This window comes from Gymnogyps californianus, chromosome 7 (assembly GCF_018139145.2).
Source record: "Gymnogyps californianus isolate 813 chromosome 7, ASM1813914v2, whole genome shotgun sequence".
Lineage (NCBI taxonomy): Eukaryota > Metazoa > Chordata > Aves > Accipitriformes > Cathartidae > Gymnogyps > Gymnogyps californianus.
In genome coordinates, this window is record NC_059477.1 from 11452231 (window position 1) to 11470537 (window position 18307).

Here is an 18307-nt window from a genome sequence, read left to right on the forward strand (position 1 = left end):
CCATTCAGGGCACCTCTCAATTCTGTGGAGATAGAAAGGCTCTGTTCACTATCGTCCTCTGTGCGTAATAGGCATTCTTTCTCTCTGGTGAGACACTTGTGTGCTGCTCATTAGGGTCGATTCTCTATTTTTTTTTTTTTAATATCCATATGATGACTCTTTAAAAAATTAGATTTCTTGTAAAAAATAAAGGATAGTGTTGTTAGAATTATATAATGCTGAGAGTAAGTCAGAATTTCCCAGAACGGCATTCATAACATTTTTGCACTAAGAACTGACTTTTCTGAAAAGAGATCAGTTTAAGGCCAAATAAGGTAAGAAACAGTGATTTTACATTTTTATAGCTGTTGTACTCAATACTGCCTTTTTTCATACTCTGAAGAGTCAGAATTCAGTGATGAATACAATCACTTTTTTTAGAAGTTTAGCTTAACCCTCATTTACTTTGTGTAAGATGGAAAAATGATCTCTTCACAGTTGGGAGGGGGCAGATGAGAGTTATACAACTGACACAATAGTAATTGCAGATTCGGAAAGCTGATGATGCAAAGACATTGTAGATGTGGAAAGTAATCCTACCATCTACTCAGAGCTGTGCAAGGCTCAGGGTAGCCCTGAAGGTGGACTAGAACACTATATTCATTGTACCTATTTAGCCATCTCCTCTCCTGACCCTCCCCAGATCTCCTCCACCTAGAAATATCCATGAAGGCTGTAGTAGGTATCTGTGCTGGTTTTGGCTGGGATAGAGTTAATTTTCTTCATAGTAGCTAGTATGGGACTATGTTTTGGATTTGTGCTGGAAACAGTGTTGATAATACAGGGATGTTTTAGTTACTGCTAAGCAGTGCTTATGCAGAATCAAGGCCTTTTCTGCTTCTCACACCACCCCACCAGCAAGTAGGCTGGGGGTGCACAAGAAGTTGGGAGGGGACACAGCTGGGACAGCTGAGCCCAACTGACCAAGGGGATGTTCCATACCATATGACATCATGCTGTCGTGGTTTAACCCCAGTCAGCAACTAAGCACCATGCAGCCATTTCCCCCTCCCCACTCCCAGTGGGGTGAGGAGGAGGAAAGGGAAAAAAATAATAAAACTCGTGGGTTGACATAAGAACAGTTTAATAACTAAAGTAAAATATAATACTAACAATAGTAATAATGAAATATAATAATAATAATAGTAATGAAAAGGAATATAACAAAAAAAGGAAGGGGGGGGGGAGAGAGAAAAAAAAACAGTGATGCACAATGCAATTGCTTACCACCCACTGACCGATGCCCAGTTAGTTCCCAAGCTGCGAGCCGCCCCTCCCGGCCAACCCCCCCCTGTTTATATACTGGGCATGACGTTCCATGGTATGGAATACCCCTTTGGCTAGTTCAGGTCAGCTGCCCCGGCTCTGCTCCCTCCCAGCTTCTTGCACACCTGCTTGCTGGCAGAGCATGGGAGACTGAAAAGTCCTTGGCTTAAGATAAGCGCTACTTAGCAACAACTGAACCATCAGTGTGTTATCAACATCATTCTCACACTAAATCCAAAACCCAGCACTGTACCAGCTACTAAAAAGAAAGTTAACTCTGTTCCAGCTGAAACCAGGACACATGCTGAGCATATAAAGGTGGGGGAAGAAGAAGGAAGGGGAGGACATATGGTGTTTGTCTTCCCAAGTAACCGTTACACATGATGGAGCCCTGCTTTCCTGGAGATGGCTGAACACCTGCCTGCCGATGGGAAGTAGTGAATGAATTCCTTGGTTTGCTTTGCTTGCATGCGTGGCTTTACCTATTACACGGTCTTTATCTCAACCCACAAGTTTTCTCACTTTTACCTTTCTGATTCTCTCCCCCATCCCATCGGGGGGGAATGAGCAAGCGGCTGTGTGGTGCTTAGTTGCCAGCTGGGGTTAAACCATGATAGTATCTTATCTGTCCTCCTCTGAATGAGGTGCCAACGGGCAAGTTGAAGCAACTGAACTAATATGACCAAATATCATTTAATTTTGCATGGCAATGCCTTGAACTCAGTTCTGTCCTCAGTGACATCTGTATAAAGCTGGAAAAGTTCCACTTACAAGAATCTGACTGAATGAAGAATTTGATTGATTATTTTTTATATCAAGTTAGGAGGAAATGGCACAAATGTGAGGTTTGAAATCAGTGTCTCCCAATAATCCTTTTCCCACGGTGTTTCCTTACAAACTTACAAAATCAATATGTATACCCTATTGGGTATAAATTGGAGGCTGGGAACACTGAAGCCTTCTGGAATAAAAGATGAAGAAGGTTCAGCAACTATTTAGAAGCCCTCAGAAACAACACTTACTGAATCAAAATATTATTTTGTTATAGTACTGACATGTATGGGATACCAACTGGGATATGCGCCAGTTCTTCCTCAGACCCAAACCTCCCTTGAACCCACATTGTGACTGTATACTCATGGTCAAATGCATCCTGTAGGCAAGCTTGAGTACCTGCTGCTGAAAATCCACCTATTGCAGCATAGTTTGATGGGCATGCTGCACATCATATATTCCATATATTCTCTCTTACAACGTCCACTGGCCAGTATCAGGAAGAGAAAATATCCCTTCCTGGAGAAGAACTTGGCATCATGTGCTGCAGGGCAGATGGGAGTTCTGGGCAGCTTCAATTCAGGCTGCTGTTACAGCAATGTGGAGTTCAGGTCCTGAAAAACAGCTGCTGTATACCTAGTATCAAGGATATCCAGACTTGTGTTTGGTCCCTGTAATCAATGAAAATGTAGTCTGGGTAGTTCTGAAAATAGGCAAGTATGTGTGGGAATACTGAGACATTAAAACCACCCTTCTTAAATTAATCTGAAAATTAACTTATATTAGCATAAGATCAATCAGATCAAAATCTAACCCAGAGATTCTCTCTGGGAAGACTTTCCCTATGATTGCACTTCATGTTTAGGTCTGCTGATCTATGCTACAGAGATTGCATGACTGTATTTTGGGACTTTATCAGGTGATCCAAATTTCCTCACAGCTGAGATGTTGATTCTGTAAAGTTATTCACATACTTCAGACAACTTGATGAGAAGCCCAAATGGAGAGGCTGTCTATAAATGTTGGCAGGGGGGTCTATTATAGGACGTGGTTCAGAATAACATCTAAATTAAGTTCAAATGGAGCAGCATGAATATTCCCGCTTTTTGTGCCTCCCAAAATTGTAATTTAGATGGCACAGTCCAATACTTAGGGAGGACAAAGGCAGCCTTATGTTATCCCTCAACTTTCAGGGATGCTCTAGGTGCTAAAATGGCACCCCAAATACAGTAGCATAGACCTAGAGACATTTATACCAACCTTAAGCTGGTTTTGCACAGATGGAATCCTGCCCTGGCCCCTTCAGTTCTGAAATCTTTCTGAAGTTTATGTTCTGGAGTTGGTGATCTGAAGAGTCCTGAAACAGCACAATAGCTTCAGAGTGGTTCAAGGCAGGAACCTCCAGGACCACAGCCTCACTGCAGAGAACCTGGTAGGGAACTTCCACAGGCTATAAATGATCCTCGCTCTTTTGACAAACAAAAGTGAAGGTCCAGCCAGCTCAGCCACAGAACAGCTCTGCTGTTCATAATTCGGAGAACAGGAAAATGCTCCACTGACAGCATTTTATAACCTTTGACAAGACAAATCTTTACAGTCTCAGTCCTGCTAGTTGCTTCATGTGGTAGACTCCTTGCTAGACTGCACTGGAAGTTTGGTGCTTGGGAAGACAGGGCACTTGCCCTGAAGAACCCTTTGGAGTATGTCAGTGATAATGCTTTTGTAAGCCTGTCTCATTTTATCCAGCATTAAGAAAGGGTCTAATGTATTTCATGGCACTGTGTGGCTTAATTGCTTGTGTCTTTTTTTCCTCTGACTCTTTCAAAATGAAGAATGTTATTTCCATACATCCTCACAAGCTATACGCCATTAATGATCATCCAGGCCACAGCTGTATATTTATTTCTGTGCATGATTTCACACTGTCTCTCTGAAGTCTTTACTTTTAAAATCATTCAGTCTTTTCTTGAAAATGTGAATAAAAGGCCAGCTGATTTGTTCCCAAAGATAATCAAATTCTGCAAGAAATGTCTGTGCTGTTTTTTATATACTACTCTTGCCTCTAATGACAGAAGTACTTTTTAAATCTAAGAGTTAAAGCAAGTCAAAGGCAGGAAGGTGAATCAACTAGGCACTCACATTAGGATGAGATAACTCAATGCTTTTGTACTGCAGGATAGCTATTTCATGATCTTTTGCTTGCAAAGGGAAACAGCAGTTCTGATTAAACAGTATTTTATCTGTGCTCTTTGTAAGCATAACTCAGTGAAGATGACAGTATGATATGGCTGAGTTTTGAAGGCTTGTGCTTAAAAGACATGTATCTTTAAGGCTAGTACCTTACATGGATTCTCTCCTAATTAAGAACACCTGTAGAGGCCTGACCAGACCCTGTGGTTCGGCAGCAAAACTGCCGAAGGGCTCTGAAAAGGCAGAAACTTTGCGTTGTCTTTTAACCTAAATTATAACAGAGTTCAAGCCTGTGCCAAGCAGAGTAAAGCTATATAATTTATGAGCTATGAGGGCAGCTCTGGGCCCCTCTGAGGTGATTTTTATCAGTGCAGTAGCATAAACAGTTCTTCTTTACTTGAACATTGGGAACAGGGAGCACTGGAAGGCCTGTCATATAAAGGGGATCCAGCCTGTGCTAGTATCTATGTAGCCCACGGATATTCAGGTAAGTGTGTTTGCATTCCTCTTTTTTTGTGAGCAATGGCTGAGGAAGAGGTTATGCTGAGCTCTTCTGCAGCACGCTAGAGACTGAGCATGGGCTGTATGCTGCGTGACTATATGAGGTGCAGTTTGAAGACAATGATTTGTTTTTTGCTGTTAAAGTTTTAAGCCTGTTAGAGAGAATGTTTTCTACTTTGTTTGATTCATTGTCTGCATTTGTTTTGGAAGGCTCAGTTGTGCCAAACCTCATCAGTGGTGTAATGGGACTACCCACAGTAATACAAACTGTACTCGGCTGTAATGATGTGTTTGGGCTCTTGCTTTGTCTGTTTTGAAGAAGTCTTATTCCTATGCACAAGCAGGTGTTATTTAAGGACTAGTCCTTGAGTCAAGTGGAAAACTATTAGATATAAGCAGAACATATAAAGAAATCTTTTATTTGTTTGCTATATATTATTAATGTAGTTATATATAAACCATAAAAGATGGTTTGTAATAAACTCAAAATGAATGTATAGAACAGAATTCAACGTATTAAATTTTTTTCTCTCAGGGTTTGAGGAGCTTTGGGAGACTTAAATAATAAGCTATTACTGCAGCTGCATGTTCTTTTCAGCAAATACTAGGCAAGAGGTGAGAAGAGCCTAAAAATATCAGCTAACTGGAAACAGTACTAAGCCAATATCCAGTTGACCCACCTCCAGAAACAACAGATAGGCTCCAGGAGCATCTGGCTTCTGTTTCTGTTTCAGAAGGTTGTTTTTTTGTGGTGTGGAGGTTTGGGGTGGTGGTGTTTAATTTGGTTTTTTTAAACTGCCATTTTGACTCTAATCGTTATAGGAAAAGGGACACCTTGAAAATCTTAGTGCTTGTTGTTGTTGCATTTATTTCTAGTAGCTTTTGCTCCTTCGTTTGCATCTCCTGCAAATGAAGTTTACAGTACGGTGAAAACTTTGAGGTCTTGCGTTGTTCAAAAGTGCATCTTTAAGTACACACAGTTAAAAGGCATGTACTTTTATCTGAACAACAGGGTAATCTTGAGAAATCTTTCTTGATACTAGCTGTTACTGGGATATTGATTTTACTTGGGCATCCTGTTCTCAAAATTTACTTCTGGCCTAGCTTCTTCATGTAGTCACATAAAATGTGTGGCACATCCACCACTATGAGGCGTGAGTTCAACTTTTTTCCCCCAATGCTTGCTTTAGGAGGAGAAGGGAAAATCTGTTCTGAAGCAATAGATCCTGGGCTTTACTCAGTGCTTTCCTTGTTCGAGACTTTCCAATTTGTTGTGTATCTGATGAAGCAAAACAATAGAACCAGTACTCAGACAGTGTAAGCACAGTGCCACAGTATATCGATGGGCTGCTAAGCTGCGTAGATGTATAGCCACACTTACAGGTTGCGTTTCTTGAAAAGAGGCTAACTTGATGTATTATTCCTCCCTATGTAATGAGTCTCTTTCTGTTTCTCTGTCCATTTCCCACATCACTTCCATCCTCTCCCTCTTGACACTAGAAAGTCAAGAACTTACTTTGCTATCTCTTTGCAGATGGGTAAGAACAGTACCGCTCACAGATTGGTCTAGACCTGTAAGTGGGATTACATGCTTTACTTGAGTCCCCATAGCAGATGTGAATTCTAAAATGTATGTTGAACTCAGGACTTCCTAAAGGCATACTTATAGTCCATAACATCTTTATCTAGCAAATGTAAGAATGATCTGTTCTGTGTTGTTTGCAAAAGCAATACACGCATATATACTGGAGCCCCAGGAAAGTCAGAGGAAACTCACCTTATTGACGTAGGAATTGGCTCCTTATTCTTGCTACAATAAATAAAGGCTGCATGTTAATTTTGACAGAGCTTGGTTTAGGTGATTTTATAAAAGGCCACTTTGTCAGCTGCTGTTGTTCTGTTTTTTGGTAGTCAACTTGTAGTAGTGGTCAGAGCTTTTCAGTCATGTCAATACTGCCCCAGAAAAGTCTGACTATGCCATCTTGGTTAGGAATAGAATTCAGGCAAATTGCCAGACCTTAAAACAGCCTTGAAGATCTCCTAACAAGTTGTGGATAACACTCTGTGGGAGGTCTGTTTAATCAGGGTATAGATCAAATAGTCTTTAAGACAACACTTTGGGACATCAACATTGCTAATGTGTATAGATGTGAAAACCTACTGAAACTTCTGAAAGTTCCACCAAAAAAACCCATTATTTCAGTGTAAGGAACCAGTTTTCAAGCAATGTAAATAAGCACAATTCCACTAATTGCAGCCTAGTGCTGGGGATCTACATTCTAGCTTCAGTGGTGCACAAGCAAGGTCAGCTAGAGCAGGTTGTGCAGGACCATGTCTGGATGGCTTTTGAGTATCTCCACAGATGAAAACTCCACAACCTCTCTGGACAACCTGTTCCACTGTTTGACCACACTCACATTTAAAAAAAAAAATAATAAAAATAAAGTGTTCTCTTGTGTTCAGATTTAATTTCCTATTTTTTAAGTTGTTCCCGTTGTCTTGTCACTGGGCACCACTGTAAAGAACCTGGTTCTGTCCTCTTTACAGCTTGTGAGAAGTAATTTCACTGAGAGAGACAGTTGTAAAAGAGATGATTAAGGCAAGCTAGCTGTGTGCTGTTCTGTTTTGTTTGGCAATTTCCCCAAGGTCCAAAGCAGCATCTGCTTCAGTAAAGAAGACCCACTGAGTCCCTCTGCTGTAGTCCCCGCTAAAGACAGAGGTTTGAAATACCTACATCTTAAAGATGCTTTTCTATACTTTAGTAGTTTAAAAGCTGTGAAACTTGGTTTCCTGAACTGACTTAGAGTTCACCACGTTGCACGCATGAGCTGTCTTTCAATTTCATGTTGACTCTCTCGGTGTTTGTTGGTTTAAAACCTTAGAAAGTTTGCAGTTCTGCCTGAATTCATTAGATAAAGGAAATGGGTCATCTAAATCTTCGCAAACTTTGGCTGCCACAGCGATTCCCTATTGTATATCTTCAGCAAGAATAAAATGTAAAATGACCTTAAAAGTCTTTGTTGGTGTTGGTTCCTGATGGTTACTGTTAAAACAGCTGCAATAGTTGGTGCCTTAATTTAAATTTTAAAAAAGAAAAAAACTGTTTGAAGTTGCTCTATTTTTTATTTTCTCTGTAATGTTACATGCTGACTGCTTCAGAGGGAGGGATGGGGAGATACATTTCAGGCTCAGCTTGCCAGTTGCAGCAGAAGAGGACTTGTTATTTAAAAGCTTTTTCTTGATGAAAAACTGGAGGCCTGCCCTCATTAAGCACTGTCAGTTGGCATAACTCTCTTGTGCTGCCCAGTTATGCCCCATAAGTCTGGGATAAGAAGCACTTCTTGCTAAATGATTGAGAGAGACTCTTAGAAATGTTTTACAACATTATGTAAGAACTGAGTCAGGCTGTAGGTTGTCCTTGGACTTGAAAGAACCAGGGCCACAGTTCCAGCCCGAACATGAGCTTGGTGCTCTCATCTTGGAGTTCTTCAAAATTTTAAGCCATTATGGTCTATGACTAACTCTGCAGCTTAGACTGGCACAGTCTCAAAGGAAGGTATTTCCCTGCATCTGGAAAAAAGTGGACGCAATCAATGGCCTTTTAAAGCATACTGCAAGAAAACTATACAACAGCTAGAGGCATCATGTGTAGGTCACTTAATTTCTTCAGCATCATTATCCTTTTAATAGGTGTGTGCAAGTACCATAATTCTCCTTTCAGAAATCCAGTAGAAGACTAAATACTTGACTAGTTCAGGCCAATGACTTCTATGGGATCTGTACTGTTCTTTGTTGTATGTTTAATGCAATGGGTTTGTTCTGTAAAGAGAACATCAAGATCAGATTTCTCTTGTCAGATCTGAGCATCAAGAAAAGTTAAAGTACCTTTTGATTAAAAACTTTTAATATGTGAAGTATCCTATCTAATGCTGATAGGGTTGTTTATAGTGTGATTGAATAATAGCACAACTTTATACAAACACCACCCTCAAAATATATAAGTGTATAAATAACATAAGGGGCTAGTTTCACTGGCTGATTACACAGGTTGTAACATCCACTATGGCTCACACTTCATTTTTCTTGTACCTTTCTGCTCATTGTGAGTCTGTTTAGCTTTGATCCAGAAAGCAAAATGAGCATTTGAAATAACAAACAGAAGAGAAAAAATATTATCAAAGGCAGTTTGGAAGCTTCCGTCAGCCCTGTTCCCCAAGACTAGATCGGAGATGGATATCCTCCTTTGAGAGACGGAACAGAAAGTTGTGCCTTAGAGCAATTTTACGCTAGATCAGACGTGCTTTGTCCCTAAAAGAAGGTGTGCAAGTTATAATAGTTGAGTTGGTCACCTTGTTTATCACTGTGAACATGCACAGAACACTGGCCAGATGAACCAGGCAGCATTCTCCTTAGATATTTGAAGGTATGTTGCTAGCTGCAGTGGATTTTTCTGTAGTACCTCACGGGATGTCTCCCAGAAATAGAAGAATGTGGAATCTGATTCTTCTATTTTTTTCCTACGTTGTCCATGTTTTGCCACCTGACAGATAACAGCAGTTTGTGTATAGGTTTTCTGTTGCTTTGTATAGGTCTTCATTAACCAGGAAAATCTGCTGGTCAGATTCCAGGGTATGTATGGGTCAGAAATATTTCATACTCACCAGGTTGTCTAAAGTCTGTCTAGACATTGTCTGTTTCAGGATTATTATTTTTTTTATTCACATCATTGCTTACCTGACAATTGTGGTGGTCCTAGCACCTGACCAAGAAGCATGTAGATCTCACTTCTTCTCAGCTTATTTTCTGTAATAATTGCATTTAAGACTCAGTGCTGCTAACAGAGAATTGAGTTGGAGTTGATTGTAACTAAGATCACTACCGATCTCTACCAAAATGTTCTGAGGATTTTACACTTCAACAAAGCCTTTTTAAAAGGCTATGTGTGCTTGAAGTCAGGTTACTGTGTGAAACGGTTTTTGTCATAGGACTGGACAGTGGAAGTCTGCCAAAATCCTTCACTTCCTTCAAAAGCTTCTGTTGGAGATCCTCTGTCTTGACTTGGTGCTAGGGGCACTGTGTGTTGTCTTGTTGGCCACTGTATTGCTGTGACACTTCCCCAGATCAGACAGAATAAGTAGCTCACCAAACTGAGCAAGCAAGCTCAGAAACACTATAGGAGACCTCACACCAGGATATGTACTATAGGGAGTACGCATTCTGTAATGTGACTAGCCAGCACTTAAATGAGAAGGTAATATCTGTCTAAGATAAGTGCAGTTATGTTGGTGAGTACAGAGGTAAGCCCACCCTGGAACAAAGCAGTGCGTGGGGGGGTAGCTGCTGAAAGACAGCTGATAGGAGACACCAGGAATGTATCTTCACGCAAACAAAATCCCCGCAAGTGAAAGTATTGCCATGACCTAAAAGGCCAAGAAGTCATGCTGAAAAAATATGAATCTGGAAATCATCAACTTGAATCAGTCTACGCTTTGAGGCAGGAGGGGCAGCAGGCTTGGGAAATCTGAGTGTTGTGTGCTTTGCACTCCTTGTGCTGTAAGGCCTTCAGGGGAGGGAATAACTTTCTGTGATGGTGGAAGATGATCTGGATGCTTCCGTAATGAGGTTGTTCTTGGCTAGTTGAGCAGCTGGCTACAATCACAGCAATACTGCACTAGTAGGAGTCTTGAAGATCAGGAAGTGGCAGCACAGTTACCAGACAGGCACAGTGTATCTTCTGTTGAACTTCTGTACCCTCTTTAATCCTTAACAAAATGAGATGAAATACAGCAGTGCTTTTTAACTAAGAGAATTTCTTAGATTGCTAAAGGAAAAAATCCTGCTGCTAAAACAGGGCTCGCAGTAGTGAGGCATCATCAGGAAGGTGTACAAAATCAGGACAGGCTGCCAGAACAGAGCAATGCATGGTGTTGATGCTGCTGCTGACTGGGCAGCTGCCTCTAAGGCAAAGGGAAATCTGTAAGAAAGCAGTGGATGACTGGGATTACACATCTTCCTACATCAAAACCTGAGGAAAGAGGGCAGGAAATATTTGGGAATATGGAGGGAGGCAAACCTATTTTGCACGGAAGCAGCATGTTTGAAGAGCGAGCCTAAAATGGGTGTTGTCAGGTATGGACTACACAGCCATGGACTATGCAGCATGAAGAGGCATAGTTTCATATAGCACTGTATAGTTTTGGGTTTTCTTCAAAAGAAAACAATAGACAGCTGTCTCCTGGGTAACTGTTAAGGAGAGAGGAAAATGGTGCCACAAGGACTAAAAAGAAGCAAATCCAAAGTGTGGATTCTGGCTGTGCACATTAAACCCAGTAAGCCAGAAATAAAATATGGCTTAGGCTGGCAACCTCATTTAGGGGACAGGGATTACTGTACTGTTACAATTGACTTCAAATGCAGCTTGGTTGATTGTAATGAAAGGACTAGGAAAACTGGGAAAAACTAATTGTATTCTCTGTAAGACTTCTGTCATATTCAAGACAAATATTTCAATTTTGATTAAGATCTATGGATTCCTTCCCTCCTTTACTTAGGCACTTCTTGTACAAAGCTGCTACAACCCTTTCTCTTTATCAGTGTAAAAGTCTAACCCTGCAAACTTGCTAGAGAATTGCTTTACTTACTTTCCCTTTCAGCTAAACTATAAAATTCCACATGCATGAAGTAGCTTGTGTGTTTTACAGGATCAGAGCCACACCATGCTAGTAACTTTAATCTCTTAAACTCTTTAAACTCTTCAGTACTGCCATGGTCCGTCTTCCTTGGACATTTCCATTGATGAGCATTGCTTATTCACAGTAAGCTTCAGCACAGTTCAGCTGGAGCTGCTCTAGTTTTGATCCATTACGCAAACAAAAATGTCAGTGTACTTCCCTAAATGTTAGCTTTGATTTACGATTTCTTCTTTTTAATCTGTGCTAATTTTGGGGCTACTTGGCAGTAATACAGAGCTTGAAAAAGAGCATTAGTGACTCAAATGTTGTTGCCAGGTTTCTGTGGTTTACTTTTGCCCATACCAAGCATTATGCAATTAATCTTAAGGTCTCAGGCATGGCAAAACAAAACAACCTCTCAGATGTGGCTTACTGTCAGTTTGAGAAAACTTTCATTGGCAATGAGGAATTTGAAAGAAAGAAGAACAGAATATTTATAAACAATAACTATATGACAAAATGCTTCTGTAAGCAGAGACTAAACAGCATTTGCAAGGTTTTTACCTGTTTTCCAAGTATTCTGAAGCACAGGTAAACCATTTGATAGGTCACACTAAAGATCTTGTATGAGTTGTCTACAGTTCTTACACATACTTTTTTTATAACTTTTCCTGAAAACTACATCATTTTTTTCCTTTAAAATATTTTTCTCCATTTGAGAAGGTTTGATAGACATGCCTCAGGTGAAAAGTTGTCTTTGAAATTGGTGCCAGGTATTGTACAGATTAATTAAATTGCCTAAAGCAAATGTTGAGTGAACAGTGGGTATACAGCATATGGCTATCCACACTTAATCAAAGTGACTTTTCCTTTAGTGGGTATAGATAGCCACACAACACTTACAATGCTGGGAACATTTGATGAGCCATATCGTGGTGCATAGCTAAAGCACTGTATTGACTGTTTTTTGTCACGCTACAAAATGGGAGAAACTCATTGGAAAACAATAGAGAAAGACCACGAGAATTTTTTTGTTTTTCATGCTCTGCACCATCTTAATATGTTGCATATTTTTATTTATGTAAGCCAGAATAAACCAGCTACAGAACCATGTTCAAAGTGTTGAATGACATAAGACAGTAACTACTAGCATATTTAAACCACACATGAACTTTCCCGCGCTGCTGCATGATTTGCCTAGCTTGTTTAAAACCAGGCTAAACTATGGGACTCAGTAGTTCACAGGTCCACTAACAAACTGCACCGTGCTGAGCTCTGATAGTGAGGACACAAGTGTGTATGCATGCTGAGGAATGAGTGAAAAGCTTTTTAAAATACTGCTTCTGACAAGCCTCTGAACTGCTCACTGCTGGCTAAAGTGAGCAGTTGGACTGGAGCCTGGCTGCACACGAATGCCTGGCACATGGGACACAGCACCTCTCACCTGAGACACATAAACCAAGGGTTGAGGATCACTCATGTGCAGCCAGGTGCCAGCCTCAGCTACAAATTGCTGCCACCGTGGCTGCAGTGCATGCCAGCTGCCTGTGCCCTGATCTGGCAGCACAGCAATCAAACAGCTCAGCTGTGACCACAGGTGAACTGGATTGGAGCACATCAAACTGTCTCCATGGCAAGCAGAAGATGCTGCAGCCTCTGCCTTTCAGCTGAAAGTTGTGCTGCTTCAGCAGTGATTAAAGACAAGGGCAGCCACTCAGGAAACAACCTCATCTCTTCCATGTTTGCTGCTGAAATAAGTCTTTTCAGCCTTCATTTTGGGTGCGCTTAGGCTTCCTCCCCTTCTTTGGCAAAATCCCAGGACTCTGCCTGAGACCATGCTGAAGCATGAAGTGTGAATGCTGCAAATCTTCGTGAGCCAAATTGCATCAGCCTCAAGTGGGTTTTTCTAATGGGTCAAAATGACCAAGAGCATGTAGAAGCCCACAGATAGACTGGCCAATAACCAGTGCAAAATGCCAAGGCTGGGTGGCCAGACAACAGCTCTGGAAAAGCACTTCTCTCTGCTTGATATCATCTTTTTCTGACACCCAGGATGCACTGTGTGTGTGTAAGTGACAACATAGAAAAGAAAGGTTATTTAAACCACCAAATTACTTGAAGCAAACAAAGATTTTGATGATACAGGTTGCTTTAAAAATATAGCTGTGCCTTCAACATAAGTACAAACCAGCCCTAACATTTTTCCTTCCCATCTGTCTAGGCGTATTTTCTGACTTCATGAGGGATTGGAAGGGTTACTTGTTTTTTGGGTTGGGTCTTTCTTCTGAGAAATGAGTGGGCGTTAAGGAAAAATGTTTGAACGATACACTGTTGTTACTGGAAAGTTTCTTAATAATAGTAGCTCAGAGAAAGTTTAGCAGACTGTTAGCAGAAGTGTAAAAGGAAGCCAGGTAAAAATGGCTTTTGCAGAGAAAGTAGCAAATGTTTTTGGATTTCCTGTCATGAGACATGCTTTCAAGTTCTTGTATGGGGAAATCAAAGAGACTGAGAGGAAACTTAACCATTTGCCAAATACTTCCAGTATTTCTAACAGGTGTGCAGAAGGAACATAATATCTCCTACAGATTTTGCAAACTTCATTAGAATGCAAAGTTAAGGACCTAAAATAGCCAAGGTTTGTAGCATTATATTGTCTCATTTTCCCCTGACAGCTTTGGAGATGTTGGCTGCTTTCAACCAAATTTGACAGGAGAGTTTCTGAAGATAGTGAAGTTCATCGAAGTTTTATGAGAGCCATTGTATGAGCAGGGTAGAGAGTTCCTATAGCTATTGCTAGAGAAGTTGCCCGTGGATACATTAGGTGTTGCTCATTGTGGTAAGATTTGAGACAAGCTGCAGTCTTCTCCCAATAAGCGTGGTGTGGCCCAAGAAACATGGGGAAGTAGAGTAGGACAAGCTAAGGGTGTGGGTCTGAGGGCAAGAGTATGGCTTCTCTTTTTCTAACAGAACTGTTCTGTGCTGCTAATGAAGTAACTTTAAACCAGCTTTTTGTAACAGCTCGCTCATGTACCCTGCCAATGCTGTAAATGCCCCAATTAACATTTTGGAAGCTGTGAGGATTCAGGACTGTGACTAAGGGGAATTCCTAGCTGGAGATGAGCCTTCTCCCCAAAAAGCAAGGAACATACTTGCTCTGCTGGGGGAAGAGCTGTTCTCTCCTCCTAACTGTTCTGCTACTATTTAACAAAGCAGAAATCCCACTTTTCTCATCCTGTATGAAGCAGTGGACCCTGCTTTCTTACAGTCTGTCTGCACCACCACCTTCTTACTTAATACACATAACCCAAACAAAGCTCAGCTATGTTATTCCCCAAAACCCCTTCCCCTATCTTCATGTTACCTATTATCATCATCCCATTCATTTTAAATAGTTGGTCTCTGTAGTTACTTCTTATCTTTATGCCCTTAGGGATCCTATCTATCCTATGCTTGTAGGCCCATTTCCTGTTCTTGTGAGCCCTTGGAGTCCTTTATGCCTTTCCATGTACCTGTTTACAAGCTACTTTTGAGGGCCCAGCTGTCACTATAAGACTAAAGACTGAATCCAAAATTAACTAAATATAGCTGTTCCACAGGGAAGCACCTTTACTGATAAGGCCATCAAATTACAGGAAAAAATAGAGAAGTAGAACACAAGTCCTGTACAGCCAAGAGCAATTAATAGTATTAAAACAATGGCTAAACCAGCTGGGTAACAAAACAAGATTCAATATAGCCAGGAAAAAAAAAAATGCATCAAACTAAGTAAGTAGTGCTGTTTGGGCAGCCTTGTCTTGCCTCTTACCTAGGTAACTGAGATGTAGTCTGGGCTTTTGCCTGCTGCCCAGAAGGCATGATTATCATGAGGGCTCCCTCAAGGAAGAAGGCTAGCACTGTGGATGTTGTATTAGCAAACCTACAATGATGGTGAGTAGCCACTACAGGTGGGACAGGAAGGATAGCTGCTTCAGGAGTGGGCAGAAACTCAGACATTTTCCAAAAGACTAGGCTGTTCCTTTGTCTCAACTCTGACTCTCTGTGTACCCTCATGACGAGACACCACAGGGTCATGGGCTGGAAGGAGGGGTTGAGGTAGTCAACAAATGGCAGTTTCCATATGAGGAATCTGGCTGTATAGGTAACAAGTATATCAACCATTGAGAGCAGTGCAGTCACAGTCATGTAGATTGGCAGGGACCTCTGGAGATCATCCTGTCATCAACACTGGGTCCAATCAGCCATGGCTTTGTCTACGCAAGTCCTCAAAATCTCCCCAGGCATGGAGATTCTGCAGTCTCTTTGGATAACTTGTTCTAGTGCTGCACAACTACCCTCCTTGTGAAGCTGTTCCTAATATCCAGTTTTAATCTCCTAATCTGCAATTTGTGACCATTGCCCTTTGTCATATCATCTGCCAGTATTGAGAGTAGGTTTTTCAAGGGAGAAAAAAAGCTGTTATTTTCCACGTGGAAGGCAAAGAATGAACTTGTATGTGTACACTGTGGATCACTAGGAAGTAAGAGCTAGAGTGAATAACATGCCACATCAAAGTCACCATTAGTTGTGCCCATAATGTGCATATACCTAGGAATCCCACTGCTCTCCTCCACCTGAATTCTTGATTTAAAACTGGGGTCCTGTGATGAAGTGAACTCCGCAGATTCACCCCATTTAATGGGGTTTGCCAGGGGCAGGAGGAGGACAGTAAATGAAGAGCCAGCTTTATTTCTACAGCTGCCATTTTAAAGCAATATGGAAGTGATAGCTGAAGTGACAGCCCTACAATGACTTTGGTGAGTTGTAGTGGAGAAGCTGTGGAAGGCCAATTAATCAGAAAATAGACTGTAATAGAGATGCTGGGTAAGGACAATAAGCTGCAAGATGCTATGAAGTCCATGGTTAAAATACTGGCTTGGGATAGGATGGATTGAATTAGTTAATGTGTTTAATTTTAAATGTAGGCACTCATTTGCATATTGCTGAGGTTAGGATAAGATTTAGAAAATAAAAATCTGTACAACCCATTGTGCTGTTCTCTCTTTGTTACCTTGCAGAGCTAGGAGGAGGGCTGGGGTTGGAAGGTATATACAGTTTGCATTCATCTTGCTGAGTGTAGAGGTCGCTCATATATTTTTAAGTAAGTCATCAACATCAGGGAGATAAGATTTTCCACACACAAAAAAAAAAGGAGCAGGGGAGCTTGCAGACTCATTTCTTACACAGTTTTTCATGGGACCTAGCTAGTACAGGGCTAGCTTGTTCACAATCAAATAGCTTATCTATTCTTGCAGACCCTTCTTTGACTTTCATTTCATTTGATTCCTCTTCAAAATACTTTCTGGCCTTCTGCCTTAAAACTGAAAATCTTTTTCCTCCTCTTCCTGAATGTCCATAGAAAGACAATCTTCGAGAGTTTAGGAGAAACTGACAGGCTGCTCATGCTTTCAGTGCCTGCCCTGGTCCAATGTTAGCTTCACCAGGAATGTCCATCTCTGCCTCGAGTTAGGGATACACTTTCTAGTCTGAAGAACTATGAATAGACCCAATCAGTGCTAGGAACTATAAGGAACCTGAGCATAATCAGCAAGTGTAAACCTATACCACTGTCAGATACTAAGATGCTGGGGCAGGGGTGTCCAAGTGACATTTATGAGCTTCTATCAAAAGCTTATAACTTGGCCAAACTTGGATGGATTTTTTTTTTTTCTTGGAACAGCACAGGATCCCTCCCTGACATGTTCTTCTCATTCTCTCATTCCGTTTTCATATGTATAGTCTGCTGTGTGAGGCATAGAAAAAAAGTGTTACCATAATTCTTGGTAAATTGCTAGAATTGACAGAGCTTTCCAAGCACACATTAAAAAAAACAACCAAACAAACAACCAAAACAACAACAAAAAAAACCACCAACCCACCCAAACTCATCCGTGCACTGGGTGGAATATTTAAGCCCAAATCGCTGAAATCTTGCAAAATTATAAGCAATTGTAAATACATCTTGTGAGAAAGAAGTGATGAGCAAGCATATTAATACATATTAATGTTACAAGCTTTGCCATTAACCAGTTCAGATTGTGTTTTATCTGTTGTGTTCACTTACCTGTTATGAGACTGGTGAAGTGAGAAAGACAAATGAGATTTGATTCTTGGAGGGTTTAAATCTTAACATCTGAAGTGCAGGATGCTTTTGAAGAGCGTATTTTTCTCTGTAGGTAAATCAATAAACAACTGAATTTTTCCTAATAAACTCTCCAAAGGTAATCCTACGGGTCTGTATAACTACACTGTGCATAGTAACAGTAAGACGCAAGAGGATCTATGTGCCTTGTGTAGAAGGCCTTCAAGCCTCCAGTTATGATTTGTGTTGCTCAAAGAACATGGCTTCTTATATAGCCTGTCTAGTCAAGAGATTACAAAAACTCTAACCATTATTGTTTAGGAAGTAAATTTGCATCTGCAGAAATGAAAACAGGGTGTAAACTAGCACACATTCTGCAGCACAAAACATGCTTACAGTAAAGATCCCCTGTGGGACTGTACACAGCTTTGGGCTAGAGGAAAGCTTGATAGATGGAGCAGTTAGTTTCCCTTTCTCTTGTCAGTTTCTCTGTAGCGGGGCAAAGCTTTGAGCAGTTATATACCACGTGGGATGCAGTGGGGAGGAAAGGAGATGTGGAAGAGATGTTTATTGTAAGAACTGAGTGTAGCTACGTTTGTCAATTTCTAGCAGTACCCTAATTCTATGTGCTGTATTCAAATATTTATTAACGTTACAACTGAGCCACAGATGTTCGGTTTAAAATTGGTGTGAGAAAATTAGGGGCTGGAGTCAAAAAGCTTCCAATTCACAAGTTTTAGAAAAATAA